Consider the following 22,794-nt stretch of genomic DNA (forward strand, 5'->3'; position numbering starts at 1 on the left):
AATCTGAGGAAAAATAGTGGTTTCATGGTTTCACAATTTTAATGCAGTAATTTATTTCACAACACCACGGATGTATAAAATCGCATGAGAACTTTCAGTTAGAGGTTTTATTGTATTTTATCCATGACTATTTAAAAAAAAACCCATAAATATTCTATTTTAAATGATAAATCTGATTTTAAAAGTGACCTGAGAACTGTTGTAATTCGGGATTTTTTTTTTGTTTGTTTTGTTTTCAAAATTGAAGAAAGAAATTGAGAACGTCTCTTATGCAGGTGTTATGCCCTTTACCGAATTACATGGCATTTTCGTGAGTGCCATTTATAAATGGTGCACTGCTCCTTTTCACTTTTTCTCCTTTTAGCTCCCTTCAAACAAACGAGTTGCTCTCATGACAACATGTATAACTTTGCATTTTAAGCAGATGCAACAGGTTTGTTTTCATTCTGCCTGCAGTCGGCTGGCACTTGTCTATATATTTTTAATTTCCCGCACTGTACAACTGCTGTTCATAGAAAAATAAAGTCCCTGTTTTTGAGAGTGAAAACAGAAACACTCGGTGTAGCTGAGCCGTTACAGAACTGTGACGTTTAAAACGTGGTTAATAGTGAAATCAGTTGCTGCATCCCCAGTTAACACTCTCAGTCCAGTCACTGTATGTCTTGAAATACAATGAAAGACTGTTAAAATTGCAATTTAACAAATATATTACTGCTGAATGTAAAATGCTATTATTTGGTGAAAAGGGAGCATTTGTTTCTCTTCAAACAAACTAATGTCCCTCCACACAAAGGATTTTATGTCCATTAAGGGTGGGCAATATGCCATAATATACAGTACGGTGAGACACCATAAATCAGTCAGAGCCTCTCTCACTCGTTTACTGTGGCAGTTGTGGCTCTAATATATTTGGGAGTATAAGGCTATTATGGGCAACGCTGCAAATCAATAAGGAAGACTGTTTTATGGCAATATTGGATTTTCATATGGTTTTATTGTGATAAAGTACTTCAATTTGTCAGGTTTTTGATTTCCTGGATTGACGAGAAACAATCATCCCTGTCTGATTATTTTATCCATTAACTGTTTCTCAATTGATTTTCCGTGAAACATACAATAACTTATAAGAACACTGCACAGTAAAGTTACATATACTGTGATAAAGAATTGTATTTTTATCCATATTGCAAAGTCCGTTAATAGCTGGTGCTAAATGTAATTTAATGTACAGTGTGCAGTATACAGTAATGAACATGTAAATCATGAGCATGTTGATTATCGTAACTAAGCACATATTTAATATGAAGCATACATCTTACTGTCATTAGTGCAAACAGGTTATTAATCTGTCAGGGTATTATTCACAGTCACATTATCAACAGACTGCATTATATCACAGTCTTATGTATCCAAGAACAAGGCTTCAAATCTGCTCGAAAACTTTATTTCCATATGCAGAATTATATTTGGCTGTATTGCTCTGTTCTGGGACCTCTCTGGCTTACGCAGAAAGCCTCTTTCAACGCACCTATGTGGAAGACATAAGATGGAGAAAACACACCTCCCCGCCCTTCCACGCGCCTGCCTGGAAAGCCATAAGGCAGAGAGAGCACACCTCACTGCCCTTCCACATGCAAATGAGGAAAGCCTAAGGTGGAGAGCACACCACCCTGCCCTTCCATGCACCTACATGGAAAGCCTCAGGCAGGGAGAGCAGCAGCAAAGACCCCCGGAGAACAGAACAGAGCAGCATTATGACAAACAGAAATGACACTGATAAGTCAGACACAGCATGAAAAGGAGGAGCTGGGGTGGAGACAGGTTGCAAAGCAGCTTGCAGAGGAAGCAGCAACAGTAGCAGGCCAGAGCAGTTTAACTAGGGCGCCCTGAATGAGATTTTCCAATGGGTTGCAAAGAAAGGAATCATATGATCTATCAGCTGACACCTCCCATCAATCAGCTGCTTGACATTGTGTCCTGCCTGAACTAATGCTATGCTATTTTGGGTTTTCTTTGGCTGGTGAGTGAAACGAATTTTCCAAATAAATCACTTGCGTGTTCCACCAGCATTTGGCTAGTGCATGTTGCTCATCCTGCATCTATTGTTATGTACAGTCAATGGTTCTAATGCTCATTAAAAAAATAGTCGACTCCCATGGTTATTGAATATTGGCACACACTGATGATAGAGCTGATTTGAGATTTAACACCCAGCTTTGAGTGGAATAAAGACTAAATATAACTTCACTGCTGCACATCATGTTGAAGTGAAAAAGGGATTTCCACAATAATGCCAGATATTACTGCAGCTATCAGTGGCACACTGTCTGTAATTAAACCAGAATCATTTAATTCAACCCAGTTCAACTGTAGTAACAGAGAATGAAAGGAACCTGAATGTGTAAGTCATCTGTGATGCACACTTGTGTTGCTGCTAAATGACGGAGTGACACACACTGTTTATTCATCGCCCACAGCAGCTCAGTGAGACTGTGTCCCCTGGGACGAGCTGTTGCAGATGGATAGCTTATTGATAAATGTTGCCTTTCTCATATTTTGATGTGCTAGGTTTATGGAAATCCATTTAAATGTCACTCCAGGACACCAGACTATCTATTAAGACATGGCTGAAGACTCCTCTCACCAACCCAACACAACAGGAGGAAAGCAGCTGGTTCAAAGTGTCAGGTTCATATCAGTCTGGCTGCTCTCTCTCTATGACCTCTGCCTTTGATGAATCATGGGTTTTCTTGGTTATTCACTGTATCTCATCCTGGAAGCCACCACGTATGAAAGTCGTTCACTATAAAGTTTATTTCCTTTACAGCTTTATTGTCTGAGGGCTAGTCTGGACTACAGACTTACATATGGCTACATAAAATGTTCAACTGAATGCTTAATGCCTTTAAAGGGATACTTTGGTAATATAGGAGCCATTCCAGGTGAAGCTAATTTGTCCTGTAGGGGTCACTGTCCTGTCACAGGTATCTGATATAGGTGAGAACCATTCATTCAGGGACAGATGTTGCTAAACGAAGGAGCACATGTTGTGCACACCAGGCCATGTGAAGCCAGGTGTATGCTGCTGAATGTAATGGTGAAATGTTGTTCCTTTGAATGGTGAATGCTTACACGTTTTTGATGAAAGACTACAGCGGTGAGAAATAAATTATGCATCAAAGACAAGAAGAAGAAGCTGAACTCTTTGTTTTCACCTGATGAAGAGCAGTTGGTTATGTCAGGTGAGTGCGTCAATTAGTAAGTAACCTGTCTATGTAGTCCCTCAGTGGCTTAAAGTTTAGGCTTAGCCGCGATAGGTGATATTCAACCAGCTTTCTACCATAACAATGTGAGTGGTATGTGTTACCTTCATCTTACCAGGGCCTAGACCTCCCTGCTCATCTCTCAGCTCAAATGGATTTTCACTGGCTCTAGGGCTGTTGCTCAAACTACAGATTTTACTTCCACAGTTCCTATGCCCACCACCACAGACACAAAGAGTGTAAAGGTGGATCGAGAAAGAGACCGAAACCCCACCCTCGTCCCAGATCCAATAGTAAAACAAGGCAGTGCTGATCAGATATAAACCAATATATTGTTACAGTATTGCCTATTGCCCATTGCCTCACTAAAATGTCTTCAGAAACATATTTTAGTGTACTGTTGGGCTGTGATACGAGAATTTGTGAACAAGAAGCAGGTGCCACACTGTCACTGGTAACACAGCTCATTTGTCACCAGCCAGCCGCCATATTGTTTCCTGTGGAAAAACAACCAAGCTCTCACTACGTCACCCCCAGGGGACGATGCAGTGTCATGCATTCTGGTAGTTTAGGGCTGCCCCTTGAAAGTCGGAGATTCGAATCATCAGTCGGAGACCCCTCAGTCGACATTTTGGTCCCCAGATTTTCGCGCTACTCCTTAGTACAGGGAGCTGCGGATGTGATACAGCAGCACAGAGGAGGAGAAACTTCCCACCGTAAGGCTCAGAGATTACATTATCTTCTCTCTGCTTGGAAGAAGTGACTTTACAGCTAACAGGTACTTCATACGACATAGTCTCTGGCTTTTGAATATCAATCGTTTAATATTCATATTAAATAGCCGAATCTGATTCAACAGACATAATTCTGAGTTGGGTACAGCCCTATGGTAGTTGTATGAAAGTGAATCCCACAGCCCTTTTCCTCTGTTTTCTCTGGGCAAATAGCATCAAATTCAAGAGTATCTGAGTCTTTCCACTGCATAGACAGCCCAGTTTTATGAAAAGACCAAATATTTCTTTAAGCCATTAAGTGATACTTTGCATCATTTGCAGCAAATGATGGGAGAAATACATAAACCTCTTAGTACTTACCGAAAAAAATTAAGCTCTTGTTAAATCAAACTGTATTTAGGGTTTCAAGTTTGACACAGTTCATTCCACAATCAAACAGCATGTTTGAATAAAGCATTTTGTTGTGTTGGAGACTCAAGTTCTTCATTTTTCACCAAATCTTCACAAAATGATAGTAATTGAGATGTAGCTGTGAACTTTCAATTTAATAAAAAAGAAAGAAATACAGGGATATGTAATGTACATTTTAAAAAGGCACCTTAAGCGTTCATTAAAGCAGTGGGTTTTCTCAGAAATGTCTGTATCAGCTTGGCACATCTGGATTTGGGGTATTTCCTTTTCTCTACCTCTTTGCAGATTTGCTTAAATGCCTTCATATCTGATGGGGAGCATCTGAACTGTTATCTCCAAGTCATTTCCCAAATTTTAGAATCAGTTTCAAGTCTTTACTTGGCAGGGCCACTCAGGGACTTTCATAATTTTGTTCTGAACTCATTCCAGATTTATTTTGGTTCCATGCTCAGGTTAGGGTTGCTATCATCTTGGAAAATACTAAATCTAAGATGTCTGGCAATCTCAGGCAGGTCCTGTCTGGCAATCTCAGGCGGGTCCTGCCAGAAGATTTGCCTGCCTTTGGATCCATTCATTGTTTCATCTTTCCTCGCAAGTCTTTCATTTACTGACACCGAAATCCCCCCAAAGCACGACACTACCACAGGTGTGTGTCAAGGTACAGATGTTGTGACATGGGTGATAACCTGCGTGTGGTATCTGCCAGATGGAACACTTTTTCAGACAGCGTGAGTTCAGTTTTAGCTTCATCGGGGCACAGACTCTTTTAGCTCATGCACTCAGTCTTACACCGTTTTTGGCAAAATCAAAGCTACTGTTATGTGTGTTCACTTGTTCCACACGGCAGGTGTGTGAAAAACTGTACTCACTGCAGGAGACACCTAACTTAACACTTAACTTGAGTTGAAACAATTCCTACTTAAACCATTTACGATTTAGTCTCTAAGGCTGTGAGGAGAGGGAATTGGTTGAATGCTTTGTGGAAGAGCTGCATGTCAAAGCCTGATGTGTTCTTCATACAGATGTTGTATTTAGAGACTGCTGTGTGGCCTTCAGTCTCCATGTGTTGCTTTTCTCTTTGCCTTATATGTTTCAGTTTTGCTGTATGAGTCCAGTGAAATATTTGCAGTTTGAAAGTCTCTTATGTCATAAAATAGTCAACTATTTTTTCTGGCATTTAGTATTGCTCTCGGGTCTTTCCCAGTTTGTTTATTTCCTTCGAAAGATTTGCCACAAATGATGCATGTCATCTGAATCCAATGTCACAATTAACACCAATAAACCAGTGACAACAAACTGAAGGAATCATCAGCATCCGTGTTTCGGGAAGGCGATGTCAAATTATGTGAGCATTAAAAGAATTTCAATACAGCCTTTCAGTCATTCACAGAATTATTTTTCAATAAACTCTCATCAGCACTAAACAATAAATTATCATAGTGGCTGTAATATGAAGTGATTTGATGCATGCTTGGGAACAATCAATAATTATGAATCTAATAGCAGATGCTAATAATGCAGTGATATCAGGCATCAGTTTTGGGAGATTACAGAAGTGAATGTTACTTGCATTGCGTGTCGCTTTTTTCCTTTTCACACACAGTAGCAGACGATGTTTACTGTTATAATGTCAATTAATGAGTCACCTTTTCAATCTGAATGATCTATTTATATCTTGCCACAATGGTTGAAGTCTGTTCGTAAGTGACAAATAGGTTGTCCCTCTGAAAGGCAGGGCCGTACTGAGCAAACGTAAAATGTAACTGACTCTATAACTCATTTCATTTGGGAGATATTAGAGAGTATGAATCAAATTACCAGGAAATTTATGGGTTGCCCCACCAATACTGCAGTTTACATTCAGGTCTATGTGCCCATATAAGTTATGTGCCCTTAACAGCATTCTCCCTCCCCAATCAAATTATTTTCATCACCCTCAGAAATAATTTTTTTTTCAATCACTTTATGACTGTCTATTAATTCATTTTTTTCTGTTTAATAAAAAGGGGACCACTTCAGAGATGAAGAAAATTATGCTTCGGCATTGTTCTACCAGACAAGTGTTTATTAATAAAATATGCTAACCTGCTGCTAGGTTAACAGTGCTGCAATTTTGGCACACTGACATTATCTTAGGAGTTTTGTGCATTAACTGGCTGACGAGAAATGCACAGAAAAATGTATGTAGGCAAGACAAAATGTCTACAGTCAGCCCAATCGCTAGTAGATAATGCTGGCATTGTATGTTTCTACTAACTTCAAATATGTTACATTTAGACATTTCTTACAAACGTTTCTAAAGTGACATAATTTTGATTACATGTGTATGAAATGACTTGTAAATGACTGGATGACTTTTAGCAAGACAGTGGTAGCATTTCTAGCCATCATTGTGGCACCAAAAGCATATATCTTAAGCCAGAACATGATGCCTTTCTTACCATAATCAAGTGGTTTTTGTGCCTAATCATGACCACACGTTACCTACAGCATTGTCGAAAAGTATGAAACACAAAGTTTCAGCATATCCGCTTCATAATAATGTGGTTCGCAGAAACATAAAACTCTGTCAGCCTGCACTTAAGCACAGCAGGGCTGGGAGCTAAATGCTAACTTCATGTTGATTTCAATGCTAACATGCTAATGTTTACAGGTGTATGTTAGCATACTATCATTTGCTAATTAGTAGTAAACACAAAGTACAGCCGAGGCAGATGGGAATGTCATTAGTTTTTGCAGGTATTTGGTGATAAAACAACGTATTGTACAAGTTTAAACTTTCAGCTCATGAAAGTTATGTGGTCACCAAACTTATCACATATCATTCTCTCGGGGACATGAATGTCTGCACCCAATTTCATGGCAATCCATCCAACAGTTCTTGAGACATTTCACACAAAACTACAAATGTCAATGTCATACTGGTGCTAACGGAAAAATCAAGGGTCACCGGTGTAAGTGGGCCTCTGGAGACCATGAATGTCTGAACAAAATTTCGTGGCCATTCATCCATCCAGCTGACCCAACCGAACCCTTGAGCTATGCCATTAGCATAGCTAAGAAGCAATTATGAAACAGTGGTGCCTCTCATCTGTCTGTAACTATAAATACACAATACTGCCTGACTCAACTACAGAGCTTGCAGTCTCTGCTGCTGATAACTTTGAATTTACAGGTTTTGTAACACAGTGCATATTGTACATATCTGCAGTATGTGTACTGTTCTCGATACCAACCAGTACTGCCAAGGCTGGTTTTCTGACGGCTAAACATGTGTGGTCCCTCCCTGCAGAGAGGCCCTGCCGCCCACTCCCCTGACACTTAGGTGAGATATGAAGAGACAGAACATAGCAGAGGATATATCTATGTGTTGACATGCTGAAACACACACTGTCTTCCTCCCTTTTCCCTTTCCGTTCCTCCCCTTGGTCTCTCTCAGTCTCCCCACCATTTGCTCCCCACCTTTCTGCTACACTTCTCTCTGAGGGAGAGACCTTTACCCACATGAAAATAGATAGTATTTCATCTTTATCTGAATGTGCATGTGTAAATGGAGCATGCTACATCTCTGCGGCAGGTTACCACACAGTTATGGGGGCTGAAATGCCTTCGCTCAGCACTGCTTCAGCAGTCTTTCAGCAGTCTTAATTGGCTGAGTTAATTTCCGAATGACCTGAAATACGGTAGCTGAGTGTTTAGTTTAACCTTAAACAAGTTTTCCCATGGTGATGAAATGTTAAACACTGGCAAACAGCCTAGTTTGAGTCAAAGCTCTGTGTGCTCTAACACACCTTTTATTTCATAGATTTCTAATATTTCAAGGTCATTTAATCTCCAGGTTAACAGTTTGATCTCTATGGAGGAGGTGACATTGAAACATATAATACAGAGAGCATGACAAATGTTCTGTTTTTAGGCCTTGGCTGTATAGTTAGTAAGGTTTGCACTGAGCTGCAGTGCAAGGTGTTGGGTGGAAAGCAGTCTGGCGCCTGAAGAGGAGGAGGAGAAGGAGGAGAGACTACTGATTTGGATCTCAGCTTGAGGAGCTGAAGAATCCCTGACTTGCAGTATTGCAGATGGCCAAACAGCAGGTTCAAGTGACTGTTATTGTTGACATATTGAAAACTGAAGAAGAAAGTTTTGGTGGGTTTGTGAGAGATGTAAGATCTTTTACTTCAGTTAAACACAGCAGTACACAATGTAAAATTACAGGATAATTACTGGAATTTATTTAAAGTATCAAAATATAAGAAGAAGAAGACATACATTTTGATCCCTTTTATTTCACTCTGTTGTTATTTTAAAATACTACAGACAGGCCCTAAATACACACACACACAGGACTAGGGCTGTGTATCAGTACTAGCTACCTTTAAAGTACCAACTGAAATATCCCAATACCAAGTGGTATCATACCATCTCTAGTAAAAAAATACCTGCATTTAATCTTTTTTGCTCAGGGGGTTTGATCACGGAGCCTTTACACATTCCCAACAAAACGAAACGGCGTAACCCTGTGTTTAAACCCATTAATAACCGTAAAGTAACGTTAGTCGTGTGATGCTAAAAGTTAGCCCTGTCACTGTATGTGTGGCAGGGTGGACTCTTACAACAGCCCCTTGGGGCAGAGCTCACATTCCCATTCCTCATACAGACTATTAATGGAGTTGGCAGTTCAGCGTGCTGAGTCGCTACCAAAACATTCAAAAGTATGGTTTTACTACACGCCACACCATTTACATCATGGGTATCGAATGAAGTACTTAATGGTATTGGTATCATTTTAAGAGTACTGGAATCATACTTTTTTTTTTGACATTACGTAGCTCTACACTCAGCAAGAGGGTTCCTGGTTTGATCCCAGGAGAGCATGTTCTCCCTGTCTCAGTGTGGGTTTTCTCCAGGTACTCCGGCTTCCTCCCACAGTCCAAAGACATGCAGGTTGATTGGTGACTCTAAATTGTCCGTAGGTGTGATTGTGAGTGTGAATAGTTGTCTGTCTCTATGTGTCAGCTCTGTGATAGTCTGGTGACCTGTCCAGGGTGTAACCTGCCTCTCGCCCAATGTCAGCTGGGATAGACTCCAGCATCCCCGCAACCCTCAAGTGGATAAGCGGTTATGAAAATGGATGGGTGGATAGCTCTACACAGGACCTATACACATGCATTAATGGATTGATGTCAGAGCGAGGGGGCTGCCCACAGGCAGGCATCCCAAGCAGTTGGGGGTTTGGAGCCTTGTTAAAGGGCACCTCAGCAGTGTCCAGGAGCACAAACTGCCACTTCTCCAATCTGATCGTACTTGGTCTGGACTCCAGGGACATGAACCGGATACTCTTTTGGTTCCCAAGCTAAGTTCCCAAGGACAGAGCTACTGCCTTCCCAAAATAAAAATATGCACTGGTAACAGAAAGGCCACGTTCAGTGTTATAAAATTACTGTATTATTACATTATGGTAAAATGGTAAATGGACATGCATTTATAGAGTGTCTTTTTACTCTTTAGCTTTACACTACATGCCACATTCACACACATTCATTCACTAGTGGCCGAGGTTACCATACAAGATGCCACCTGCTCATCAGTTAATCGTTCATACACACTCACACACAATTTGGGGTTCGGTATCTTGTCCAAGGACACTTAAACATGAGGAGTGGAGGAGCCAGGGATCGAAATATCTTCCAATTAGTGGACAACCTGCTCTGAGCCACAGCCACCACATCAGATTGTTGGATTATTACTGATGCATTACTGTGTAAGTAGTGATGAAATGTACGTGGTTCAGATGGAGCTAATTCAAATTCAAGGCTTCCTGTGGTGTTTTATAGCTGAGGGGGGCACCTTGCCAAGTTTATTATAATTATAAATACCATATCAAATTGATACACTTTTACATTAGCTATTAGAGAAAAAGAGAAAATGTTGTGATGAGTTATTCATCAGTTCATCATCTACCAACTTAACTGATCACAAGACGAGATATATCCGGAAATAATTAAATGGGAAAAACCCCTGGATGAGTGTATATATTAAGTAGCTAGTAACTGAGGTAATTATCAAATAAATGTAGTGGAGTTAAAAGTACAATATTTCTCTTTTAAATGAAGTGAAGTATGAAGAAGAACAAAAAGAAACTACCCAAGTAAAGTAAAAGTATAGTGCAGCACTTCTGCCATTGGTTTTGTGTACTTCTATGGGACTTCCATGCAACTTGAGCCCAGTCATATCTGTCAAAACATTTCGTATAGGGCCAGCTGGTTTTAATACCTGTCCTTTAAACAGGATTGTGGTTGTACAGGATGTATGGCAGTTAGGTACACTTCCTGAGGGAGCACCATCAGCAGCAGCAGCAGCAGTATTGGCTACTGTCGCTGTGAGGAGTCAACCAGCAACCTTTGTTAAATCGGATGTGATGGCTGAACTGTCACAGCTCGGTGTCTGTGGCCAAACTTCGCAGCCACTTTGTGTCCTGCGCCATGAGCAGTCAGTCAGACTGTCCTCACCTCCTACTTCACTTAAAGGCCTTCATGCAGAGCAAACTGTTTTCTGGTCGATTTGGAAACTTTGGTTGAGTGTATTCATAAGTTTGTGATTTACTTGTTTGCCTTTATTGACCCGGTGCAATATTAAGTTTCTTGGCAAGCAACTTAGCAAGCGTTTTAACTGTCACCTCCACAAAACAGCAAATTTGTTTTGCTGTTGTGTTTCAGAGGTGTGTGCCTGGCACTCCTTACCGGCTCACTGATGATGAACAGAGGTCAAACTTGAAACGTTGATGATGAATGGTGACCTGTCTGCAAATCCTGATTAAACGTTTTACTAACTTAAAATTCACTATCATTGGGGTGTCCTCTTCAGTTATATATACTGTTTAGTAGATAGACCTAGCTAAAAGTAATGTAGTCTAATACAACAGCCCTGAAATAAATCTTACTTTCATGAAGGTTATAATACTCAGTTTCTGCTGAAACTATTTTAGAGAAGCTTTGATTCAACTTTCCAGGCATTTTTGGAGGCTGTAACTTGCAGAGGTGTCATAACTTTAATTGTAAAAATGAAAATCAATCAAAACGAGCTGTCTATTTGGATCATCAAATTAAAACCAGGATCGGCGACCTAATTGACTGCTGAAATAAGTTAATGTTCTTTAATACATTTTAAATAAAGTATTTAAATGTGACCATATGGCCTTAGTTTGATGACTTTCAACCAAAAAACATGGTGGTTATCACGCTTAATGTAGTTTCTTTTTAAGGAGGAATTTGAAAATGTAACTCAGAGTTGTCAGTGGAGCTTTGCCGATTTATCAATTAGGCTAATTGCTAGCTGTCAGCTATCAAAATAATCGACAACTAATTAATCATTTTGAGTAATTGTTTAAGAAAAGAAAAAGTAAAAAATATCTGATTCCAGCTTCTTAAATGTATTTTTCTCTAGTTTTTTAACTCTTTTATAACAGCAAATGGAATATCTTTTTTGAGGATGTCATCTTGGGCTTTGCACTGATCGACATTTTTCACCATTTTCTGACATTTTATGGACAACTAATCGATTAATCCAGAAAATAACTGACAGATTAATTGACAACAAAAACAACTGTAAGTTGCAGCCTGAGTTGTAAGGGTATGAAACCTATGATCCATTGACCTTTGTAAAGACTCCATAGTCCAACAATGGCATAGCCTTCAGTGCAAAGTCAAATTGAAATATGGATTTCAAGAATCCTGACATCCCTTGTAGTTTGTATTGCTGCTCAATGACTTTAAAAACAACTCATATGATTGGCTTCTGATATGGCACCTCTTATTAGTGCTTGGACAGAAACAGGATGCAAACCGCAGTCTTTAGTTTCCACATTGGACACTTTGCACTCATAAAATCACCCACATAACAACCTCTCTGGAATGTATCAAGGTGCTATAACACCATCACTGTACTTACATCTTTACCTCTGAGAGAGGAGAGTCATTAGCAGCATGAGTGCAGGAAGTCACTTGACAGAGAAGTGTAAACATAGGTTATTTAAAGCGTTTACACAAACAGCTAATGCTGTCATCTTCCTGGTGAGAACCATCTCACACTTCTCTCTGTATGTGTGTCTGTTTTGATAACCAGGTAGAGATGATCTTGTTTTCTTGCTGTTAACTGAATTTTGGGGGCGGTGGTTCAAACTCTCATCTCACTTCACTGAGATTGGATGAAGTGCACACTGTGACAGTGAAGATGACTACACCGCTGTTCATATTTGATCTTTCGGGGTGGTGGCCTCCTCAGAAAGAAGAGAAGTGATTTGGTGACCAGGCAGACGACACTTTAAATCCCCGCAGGCAGAATAATCTGTGGGAGTGGTGACTGAGAGGTAATCCACTCTCCCCAAGTGCTCTTCAGCAAAGCACTTCTCCCAAAAAAAAAACTATTCCAGCTGACAGTAGACGACTGCAGTAACATGCAAGTTTGTGAGTGTGAGGCAGGGTTTTGCAGCCTGTCTGTCTCTACTGCAGCAGCTTTGGATTACATGCTACACCGTTTTGTAATTTCATGAATCACACAATGCTGCATGCCTACTGTAAATCTTTCTGATTTTCCATCACTTGGCTGCTGTAACAATGGGTTTTAGTATTATGGGGTGTCTGTTTTTGTAATAACAATACATTACAGCAGATGAATAGACAGAGGTAATGTAAGTGTGTGTGGAAGAGGGAGAGAGAAAACAGCCGGTGGAGAAAAAGGGTGTATTTATGTGTGTCAAAGAGAGAGAGACAGAGACAGAGAGGGAGGAAGACAGACAGAAAGACAGACAGAAAGCGCCTCTCCATCTCTTGAGCCTTAGGTAGCGTTGTGTTTGCCAATCTGTGCTTGTTTGTGTGTGTATGTGTGTGGCTGTGTGTGTGAGCTGGGATATGGCAACAGTGCCATCTAGTGCACACACTCATTTTGGGGATTATTTTGAAGTTGCGTCCACTATGTTAGACAATGGAGACACACAGACTGGATCATATGTGATAAACATCATGAGCCATGTCAAAACTCAGCTTTTTAAAGACAGTGTGTCTGTTTCATTTTCCTGATTTTGTCTCTGTCTGACTAACTTAAAAAGACAAAACACTCAGTATGGTGTGCTATGCAGATGAATCTACAGATACTTGAAATTTGCTTTAGATGGGTAATCCATCACTGCGACATTTAATCAGCCTTATTTTTTATCAAACGTACATTATCGTTGCATGGCACTGCAGCTGAGAGCAGAGACTGTTTATCAACCGTCCTTCATGGTGCGTTCAAGGATGCTCAGGCACGTGACACTTCCTAGTCGGCTGCCTAACAGCATCCTTTTTACTGCAACACTGAGGAATCTCTTCTCTACTGGATATTCAACATCCATAATATGCTTTCATAATATCTAAGGGATTGCATATGTTCATGTAAATGTTGTATTTACAGACTGACACTTATTTACTAGTAATTTGTCCTCTTGGGACTTCCATACGTGGGGTTTTTCTATTGCTGTCTCAAGACTAATAGTGCTCTTATCTACCATCACTCATCAGGAGACTCAAGGGATCCAACTGTCAGGCATTGTGTCAACCAAACCTACTCTGAGCCCCAGATGTTACTTGAAGAAGGGTGAGATTGGAGAGGGATGCAAAGAGCTGACTGAAAGGAGGGAGAAAAAACAATAAATGTATGTAGATGTACAAGTGGTAAGTTTGCGTTCTATGTTCCATAAACTCAAAAAAGGAAATATTCTTTCACATATTTTCCTTATTAAACAAACAATCAAACAAAAAATGCAACCATACACCTTCTGAATTTAACTTTCACGTGAACTAGGATGAGCTTAATCGCCTTGCTACCTCATTGTAAATCACACTTAATTCAAACTCAATGGAAACAAAATAAAACCCATTTAACCATCTTGGTTAATCCTTTCATTGTTCCAGCAATCACCAACTGTGGTATGGATGAAATAAACTCTCAATTTAGATGTCAGATGTGAAAATATTCTGGCTCTATCGCTGATATTCCACGCTTTGTCTCTCTTGTTGGCCGCTTTTTACTAGCCCATTAATGTTATTCCCACCACTTGCAGCCGCCATTTTTCTCAGCTCAAGTGCCTGTTCCACCTGTGCATACTGACCTCTGGTGGCTTGTGATGTACACTACATAACCTTAATACAGCATCTCCATATCGGTTTGAAAGAAAAACGAGTGTCTCTATTTTTGACAGTACAGATAATGATACTGTCAGGATTTATAAATATCCACTATTATACCTTGATAGCACCCAAGTCTAACCAAGAATATAACCAGATGAATGGACATGTACAAGGCTGAGTAAAGGAATGATAGAAAGTGTATTGCTGATAAAACAGTGCGAGACAGAAGTGTGGGTTGGCAAACCTGAGAGAGGGATAAGCTATCAGGTACAACAGGGTTTGAAAGTGATTAGAGGTGTGAGCTCAGCTTCCCTCAAATCTCTAAAAACTCCCACCAACCCACTGTTGCTGTTTTGAAAACTGTGAAATGTGTTCACAGTCTCAAAACATCACCATTACCTGCATTGTGCTCAAAGAAAATATTTTTGTCCACTTACATGTTCTCAATAAAGCCTTGATCCAATACATAAAACATATTCAATGACAAACACAGGTTACCAGATTTGATGATAAATATAGTAAGTCTGGTTGTAAGTATGTTTGCACGGTGTCTGATCTGAGGTACTTGGTGTAAGAGTTCAGGGGTGCATGCTTAATACAGAATGTTCATGATTATGTCCAAGATAAAACTCTGGTCTTAATTATATGCAACCAAAATCTTTTCAGATGGAGGTCCCTGAAGCAAAATCTCATTAAATGGGGGTCCGTGACCTAATGTGTTTCAATTTAGGGGTTCTTGACATGAAAAAGGTTGAGAACCACTGGTTTAAGCCATTCAGATGACTGCACAGACACACAGTTCTGCACAGAAATCCCATTTTTTATGACAGACAGTAGGCTATTGGGTTTGATTGTGCAGAGAAAGGGTATAAATATTTAACTAGACTGGTTAAAGCATGCTGTGCATATCTACACAAACCAAGCCTGTTGACAAAAAACATCCTTTTTTTTCTCAGTAAATGAGCACTTACGGAGGTTTACTGCGACTCTCAGTCAGCTGGGAGCTGCCCAGTGTAGTCATGCTCTTTTAGCCGCTGAGCAACTGGCGCACTTGAAGGTCAAGTGCCTGGCCCACAGGCACTTCAGTAGCAGTTGGGAGGGCAGAGTGTCGCTCACTCACATTCTCCACATATTTTAAAAGCATGTCCAAAGGTCTAACCACTGTGGATTTCCTTGCCCATCAGGCTACTAAAGCCAAAGTGCCAAGTCAAATGCTGGGGTCATACTTTATTCACATTGCCAATTGTGATATTCATCCTACTAACAAGTAACTATCGCCTAGCAGTAAAAACCAATAGGGTTATTTGACAGAAGTCTGTGTGTTGTGACTGTCTGTTGGCCTGTCGTGATCACTGCTTTTGTCAGATGACATATTGTCCCAAAATTAATTGCGATAGATGATATTAGTGTCTCTTGTGTGTTTCTTGGTGGCATGGTGATGCAGTGTTGCCTCACAGTAAGAGGGTTCCTGGTTCCCAGGGTGGGGGAGCCCCTCTGTGTTTGCATGTTCTCCCCATGTCAGCGTGTTTTTTTTTTTTTTCGGGTACTCCGGCTTCCTCCCACAGTCCAGATACGCAGGTTAACTGGTGACTCTAAATTGTCCGTAGGTGTGAATGTGAGTGTGAATGGTTGTCTGTCTCTATGTGTCAGCCCTGTGATAGTCTGGCGACCTGTCTAGGGTGTACCCCGCCTCTCGCCCAATGTCAGCTGGGATAGGCTCCATCACCCCCGTGACCCCCAGTAAGATAAGCAGTTACGGGAAACGAATGAACCCTTATAGGAGCAGCCCAAACTTACTCAGTTTGAGACTTAATACAACATTTCACCAACGAAAACCAAGTGATGCCTCTTGTGACTAACAGACAAGCTTATTGAAGATCCAGGAACACCACAGTTACCACCATAATGGGCATGGACGGGCTTGGAGCCAGGGGGTTTGCTGGTGGATTTACGAAATGGAGGATAACGTTTTTTGGAGAGTAGAAGTTTTTGGCCTATTGCCAGAGGTTGGCAAGCTAACAACTATCAAGACTACACCTCTTTCACTGCAAGTGCAGCTGTGGGCAACCAGTAAGATACGCTGTGTCATCTTTGAAGTGTTGTTTTATTTTTCTTTGGACTCGTGCAAGTGGGCAAAGGTGGAGAGGAAGAAAAGGGAACATTGCTGCACCCAAGTCTTAAAAAGTTTGGGAAACCCTGCTGTTTATTCCTGGCATCATGTTGGCTATAATGTTGATGACATCATTTTGTAAACAAACAAACACGCATGTAAACACAATGGGCAAGCTAACACGACAGGCCTTTTTATATTAATCTTAGGGCTGAGGTTAGGATTGAAAGTGACTGTCAGTTACCTTTCAACAGTGGACTATCTGAGTAAACTTTTGTTAGTCTTGTCACAGGGCAGACTATCAAATATCAGCCACAGAGTTAAAAGACAAGATGTTTGGATTTGGTTTGCCGACATCCTGAAACAGTGTCTTAGAGGGGAATCTAGGATCAGTGTGTGTATTAGTGTGTATCCTGTTGTGTGTGTGTGTGAATTGCTCAGCTCAGCCTCTTCGTGGAGATCTATTTCAATGCCTTCACTTACAAAAAAGTACTGTTTCGGGCGCTGCAGTCATTGGAGTTTTTGAAATATCAACTTATAAATATGCTGATAGCTTTTCCTCTTCAAAATGGATTTAAATCTTCTTCCGTGTGTGTGTGTGTGTGTCTGAGATGAGGAGAGGGTCATCAGCAGTGCTTATGTTTGCCATCCTCCTCCCAAAAGACACACACACACACACAAGCTCATACACACATAAACACACTTTGTCTACGTGGCCTTTTCCCTTCACAACACTGGTTGCCGACAGCAACGTGCCCTGAGCTGATAAACTTTATCAACCGACACACACCTGTGCTTGTGCACAACCGCACACACACCGCTCACACAAACATGCGGACAGATCCACAGAGGCACTCTTCTTGCTCTGCTCTCTCGACAAGGTAGACACCTGCTACAGCTGTGTGTGTGTGTGTGTGTGTATATGCACGTGTGTTTGGGTGCGTTAGTGTGGAAACCGTATAAATGATGTTAGAGGGCCTGGGGTGACAACAATACACTCCTGGCTTGAGTACACGACACACATCATTGCACACTCACAAACACACAATCACAAACACTTAAGAAACACACAAATACATAAACACAAACACACACATCTGGGCACACACACATAAAATAAGAACACACACGAAGCAAACTCAAATAACATTTACACGCCTCTTTAGAGCTTGTCATTATCTCTGCTTTTCCACCGTGCAAATATGAATGTGTGTGACTGTCGGTCTTGCTCCCTGTTTGTGTGTGTGTGTTTGTGTGTGTGTGTGTGTGTGTGCGCGCGCGCAGTGCTGGTCAGAATAAGGGCTGGGTATCAAAGCTTAATACTTTTAAAGTGCTGTCCAGGGCAGACTTAATCTAAATCAAGCAACTTTTCTAACTTAAAAACATTTTACTAAGTTCTTTATGTAACATTGATGCATTGAGCTTGTTGATTTAAAAGAAAAAGTGTTAAAAGATGTCGATAAACCCAAACTAGGCTTCCAAAAATAGACTGTTTTGGTATTGCAAGTGAATTCAAGTATCGTGTTAGCACTGATACTGAAATTCTTCAAGCAATATTCAGCCTTAGTCAGGACACTTGCCATATATCGAGTCTATCTGGCCCACTAGATGACTTTGCACACCTAATATTGATGCACTTGTGAAGGTTAATATGTGCCAGGTTTCAGGAGCGAGTTAAACAGTGAGTAGCCTGTTTTAATGTACAATGCTCCTGCAGAGGCTTTTTCACCCTGACCACAATCTGAAAAAACAATGAATACTTACTGTAGTCATATTTTAAGATATTTACCATGTAGTAATTCAGCAACAACAACAGAATCTGTTTCAGACTTTTATCTGCGCTATGTCCCACCCCCAACAAAGACAGGCTAATCACAGCATAGCATCAGCAAGGGTCCAACAATGACGCGGCTGTGCTCCATTGACTCTGATTAAATCATTTCAGATTTTCTTCATTTTCAGGCTTGTATTCTGGATTTCAAACTAGCCATGGTTAAACTATGTGCTGGGGGCTTGTGTAATAGTGATACTTGTTACCTGGAGTGGTTAGAAGGAGAAACGTTTCTTCCCTGTTCTAAAACCAAAATCAAACCCGAAAAAGTGTCGGGTTAGCTAGCTACTGAGGGTTTCCTGAATGTATACACAGACTGTTTTTGCTTTTTTAATGATTGTAACACTGAATAAAGACCTACACTAGAGGAAGAGTGGAGGGAGACAGGTAGACTTTGCTGATTTTCAACCAGCTATGTGTCAAGTCAGTGTGTGCAGATGATTGATTTTGCCGAGTGGTTGTTGTCCTGAGAACAACATTTTGTATGATAGCCCTGGGACAACAACTGCCTCAGCCAGTCAATGTTTGTGATGTCATGAAAGAGACCCCTGCTGCCTGTGCCCTGCAAAATATATATGTACAAAACAAGTGTGCAAAGAGGCAAAAATTACAAGATGAGATCCAACCTGAAAGTTTTACTTTAGTTTACACTAGTCTGCTACTACAGACATTAAAATATATATTTGCTTTTAAGATTAATTATTAGTATTGTGCCACCATGGAAATAAGCTCACGTTAACTTGCAAAGGTGAGCTAACAGTTTGCCAGCTAGGGTGCTCTGCTCAGTATTAACTCCTTGATCATAACAGAATACAGTCACATTTTTAATTCCTGCTCATTTTAGAAAGGGTGCTACAAGAAAATGTGTTATTTGTTTGTATTGTCAGAGGGACAGTGAGTCATATATGTTTGTTTCTGGCTGCTAGAGTTCGTGGGCTAGCCGTAGCATGCTAACATTAGCATGCTAGCCCGCCCACTGTATCCTTCATTTTTCTTCCAGGATTGTGCCTGGTGACAGAAAGTACTGCATAATGACAGTGAGGCTTATGGGGAGCCGAGCTAAAGAGCATGATAAACCAACCAGTGTTCACACACTGGTGGCACAGGGGGCAAGCCAAACATCTCCAAAGTGCACACACTGCGATGGCAAATAGCTGATTGAAAATTGGCAGTTTCCCTTTACTGTCACTGTCTTCTGTTTCGATCTCCAGGTGATGTGGTGGTTCACTCTTAGGGCTCATTTATGCTCAACGTTAAATACGGATCCGGATACAGAAAGAGCCCTCTGTCCGTGCTCCACGTTCATTTCGTCCGTATTTCTGCACGTTTCCATAAAGCTTATGGATACGGGCCAAACGGAGCAGTACCACCAGGAACCGTGGGGGCAGTGTTGCTGTCACTACCTGATACGTAGCTCTAGTGAGACACGAAGAAGAAATAACAATTTAACAATTTCTCTCATCGGCAGTACTAGAGAAAAGAATTCTCCGTCCTCCAGTCACGATGTATTTAACGGCCTCACCGACCACCGCTTCCTACGATGCTGCCTCTATTTTTGTCTTTTATGCAAGAGGTACATTATCAATATCTCCTCCACAGTTGCCATGTTTGTTTTTGAGTTTGTTGCTGTCATATACTTTTAACGCTGGGCTGCCTCCTGGTGGATATATTGGTTAACATCCATGCCAACGTAAAGGGCGCATTGAAGTATGTGGGCAGTGACGGTAACATCGTTTGAAACAGACGTATACATTTTCGTACGTAAAGGGAGCATAAATGAGCCCTTAGACTGCTATCTGTAGGCTTTAGCAATAGCTTCTATCTTTATCTTTTCAACCCGCTGACTGAGTATATCATCCTGGATATAGGCTATCCTTCAACTCTTCTGTCTGCTTCTCTCTAAAATTGATTTTTCTTTTTTATTATTTATAATATTTCTTCAGGGATTGCATGTTGACAGTGTGGGCTCCATACAAGCTTCAACAGCTTGATGGCCCCTCACAAAGGAGCGGGGCTCAGCAAAGGTTTCGTTGAGCTGTATGTAGCCCATGAACTAAAATGAGTTTGACATCCCTGGTCTAAATACTAAATAACTAATCCTAAATCTGTGAATCATTAATATAATATGTGCAGGATTTACAGTTAATCCAACCAGAAAATACAGGACAGAAGGCAATCAAACGTGTGATAAATATCCACCTCGCTAAGCATATTACGCATTTTACATACTGAAGCAAAAAATAAACAAAAATGATTTACCAGTGCATGGTAAAACAGTGTACACCCACCGCAGTCTAAACACGTAGCTATGAATGAATCTCTTTCACAAAAAAATAAAATAAACAGCCGAGACTGAGACTGAAAACCCGCAGTGAAATGCAACATGTTATTTATATACATGTTGTCCATATCTATAGCCAAACTCTGCTGTGATCACAGTGTGTTCAGTGCTGACGATCCATCTGTCAGTCTACCACTGCGTGATGCATGCAGCAGGAAGTGTTCTCATGCTGGTTTGAAAATAGCTCACAGTTTGTATGAGTAAAAAGGAAATAATCTTTTTTCTTTTTTTTTAAGCAGTAAGGCATTCTGTTAATCTGTCACGGTAGTAAGAAAGGGGGAAGTGGGGTACAGGAGAAAATATGTGGGGTTTTTGTTTGTTTTTTTTGTTTTTGTTTTTTCATTTTTTTTAATATTGAACAGAAAAAATGTCCAAAATTGTACAATATTGATGTTATACTCATTGTAAACAGGCTTGGTACATAATCCCATACTTTTTAGTTGCAGAAAAAGAGAAGAGGAAATGTAGAGAAAAGGTGTTTTGGGGGGGGTTTCCTACCGTGAACACACACAGTTCATACACTACAGTTTCCTATTTCAACCTTGTCAATAGACAGGCTTTTATATAGTTCAAAACTAGTAAAATAATAAAATAATACTTTCCCCTTGTTACTTTGGAGGGGAAATGATATATTTAAAAAAGCATCCACTGATCCTCATGATTCTCACCAAGTCTTTGTGTCAGTCAGAAACGTTGCAATGATGAACGCCAGTCACTCTGCTTTTGTCACTCTGTCAACCTCTCTGTCAGTCACTCTGTCAATGTCAACTAGCTAGCTAGCTCCGCATGGAGGGGAAACTGGCATCAATCGGGCTCTGTCAGCAGCGAGGCCCATTACTTTAGAGGGATTATGATATCGGAGATCGTAGTCTTCTGGGCTAACAGACTGAGAGACAAATAAATGTTGAACTTCTGAAAAGTGCCTCCATTAACACCTCATCCAGCCCATCTAACTGTGCAAATATTTGCAGTCATAAAGCTTGTTGTTTCTGAATCTACAGTACTTGCACGCAACGAGAAAAGCGGGGACCTTGATGGTTTTCATCTACACACAAACACAAACACACACACACAGACTGAGCTGTGGCCTTCAGGAAGGCATTAAGGCAGTATGAGTGTGTATTATGGATTCAAACATAAATGAATTGGAAAATAAAGGAAGAGGTTACAGCAGAATGCCATTTATTTGGTGTGGATGATGTTCATTTCAAATTATGTTAGTGTGATCGCATCTAGATGGAACCTGATGCCAGTTCGCAGTCTGGCAGTGTCATGGAAACTAGGGCTGTAGCAAACCTGGAATTCTACCTATTCTGCAACCAATCGATTGGTCAGTGGGGGAAAAAATCTGCACATTGTCTCTAGATTGATCGGCCACAGTGCACTAAGTGCACTATACCTGGTAGATATGTGTCTACCAAAGGTTTTTTTTTCTCAGCAGTAAAGCTGTGTTGTATTTACACTACACTACAAAGGCCAACAGTGTGACAACACACTGTGCATCTATTCTGCACTGACTGCTGCATAGTTGGCGGATTTTTGTCTCGTCACAGAGAGCTGAAAAATGTTCAACATTTGGAAAAACACAATACTGCTGACCACACAGACCAGCATGTCTGTCCTCTCTCCCTACATGCTTCAGCCTTCCCTTTAACTGGAGCTACTGTCAGAACTTTAGATTACCTTGCACCCACATTTTTTGACTTCACAGATATTCCGTATCATAGCAACCAGACGCAACCAAAGCTTCTCAGCCATGGATGTATAAAGAGAACTGGATACAACATTAGAAGCAGGTCTATTCATTCCTATGAAAGTTGCTCAGTGGCGAATGAAGCCAAAAAACTTAATTTCCACTGTATGAAATTACCTGGATCTTCTACATCATGCGGCACACAGGGCAAGCGTACTGGAAAGCTGTGGCAGCTGACTTCCAGTTAAGCC

Source organism: Epinephelus lanceolatus, chromosome 16 (genome assembly GCF_041903045.1).
Source record: "Epinephelus lanceolatus isolate andai-2023 chromosome 16, ASM4190304v1, whole genome shotgun sequence".
NCBI classification, from domain to species: domain Eukaryota; kingdom Metazoa; phylum Chordata; class Actinopteri; order Perciformes; family Serranidae; genus Epinephelus; species Epinephelus lanceolatus.